Below are 1994 nucleotides of genomic sequence, written 5' to 3'. Positions count from 1 at the left end.
CCAATGGCAATAGACGTCCACATGCCCTAAACATAATCAACAAGGATCTCGTCTATAAGCGAGGCCAAAAGGGTATGTGTTCCCAAAGATAAGACTTTGTCGTATTTCCAATTCTATTAATATATACCTCAAGCAGCTGGAGAATGAAATTGGTATTCATAGCCCATTGTGTAGCTTTGTGCATAAATTCAAAACAAAACAATCAAAACAATTTTTCTTTCTGTCTGGTGTCTACCTATTTTGACTGTATTCTGCCTAATGCTTTAATCTGTTTATTATATCTGTTGTTGTTGGTGGCGGCGTTGGGGGGGGGGAGTATAGTGTTGTTATATCCTGTTATCTGTTGTTTTCATCTGTGTTTAGTATTCTTATTATCTGCTGTGTTAAATTGTGTTGGCTGTATTTCATTGTATGGTGTTTTTCCTCTGTATTGGTTAATCTTCTTGTCTGATGTAAATAAATTTGGGTATTAATCGGCTGGTTTTTTATCTGAGCTGATTATATCACTTGCTTGAGGATTCAACCCAAATTTATTATATGATGTTGTGTGGTGTACTAATTTGTTTTTATTATTCCTATTATCTGATCTCAACAACGTTTAGTTGTGCCTTGTTTGGTGTTATGATCTGTGTTGATTGTATTTGTTGTCAAAGGTTTGAACCGATGTTGGGCATATTAGATTTGTTTATGTTTTATCATATCTTTCCTAATGTTTAAATCTGAGATTTTGCTGTCGGGAGTTTTATGCTGTGTTGGTTATCTTCTATTTTTTAGGAACTACGACTTCATCATTATATTATTTAATGTTTCAAAAAATGTGGCTGTATCTTTTTTTATATATTTCATTCTGTGTTAATTATATCTATTGTTAGGATTTCAAACTGTTTTGGTTATATTCTGTAGCCTGATTTTTAAAATTTGGTTTTAGCTATATACTATGTGGTGTTTTGATATGTTGATTGTTTTCAGGGGATTTCAACCTGTATTAGATATCATGTTATTTGGTATCAACGTATCTCTTCTGATGTTATAGTTTCAGTTGATTATATCTGTTTTCGAAGGTATAAATTCGTGTCTGTTATATCCTATTGTCTTGTATCAACCTCTTTTGGCTATATCTTGTTTGGTTATTTTAATATTAGCTCATTATATCTGTTGTCCAGAATTTCAGTATGTGTTGTCTATGTCCTGTTGTTTGGTGTTTTAGCCTGTGTTTCATAGAGCCAGCGTTAGGGTGTGTGTGTGATGGGGTGGGCCGTGCACCCCCCAAACCTCACTCTGGACCACCCTAGTTCATTCTCCTAAGCTGTTTATAAAATTATATTATCAATTAAAAGAACCTATTACTGTTTTAAATTACTAAGATGAAACATCAAAAGCTCCATTGCCCCCCCCCCCGCAGTTAGATGAGCTGTGGAACCAGACCTGGTATTTCATATATATCGTTTATTATCTATTCCATTACGTGTTTTAATGAATGATTTTCTATCACTTTTTTCTATGTTCCTATCCTAGATTTTATTTTGTGTATACTGTTCTATTATGTTTTACTCCATAATTTTTGTATCTTCGTTTCTAGTTTCTAACCTGTTACTTATGTCTCGTATTTTCCGTGTTCATTATGTACAGTTTTACGAAGTTTCAGTCTACATTTTTCGTGCTCAGTTGTGTGTAGTATTGTAACTGCTTGACATCTCCAGTTGGTTGACGTTTGGATTTTATTTCCCTTAGGCCAGCCTTTTGTTGAAGATTTAAGCGATCAGACTTTATTTCCAAACTTAGTCCCCGTTAAGTATATCTTTCCTATTTTGTTCCATGAGCTCCATTTTACCACTTCAATAAAATAAAGGTGTGGTGTTACCAATTCAAGCACATACAGCTGATTTATGAACACCAGCTGTCTGAAAATATTTTTTGCAGACCATTATTGAGAGAATCAGAAAACGATGGAAGTTATAAGATCCTAAATCAGTTTTCAGTTGAAACTGATACAA

The sequence above is a fragment of the Limulus polyphemus genome, unplaced genomic scaffold, assembly GCF_000517525.1.
Source record: "Limulus polyphemus unplaced genomic scaffold, Limulus_polyphemus-2.1.2 Scaffold718, whole genome shotgun sequence".
Lineage (NCBI taxonomy): Eukaryota > Metazoa > Arthropoda > Merostomata > Xiphosura > Limulidae > Limulus > Limulus polyphemus.
The sequence above is the reverse complement of the archived record's forward strand: the minus strand, read 5'-3'. Positions refer to the sequence as shown.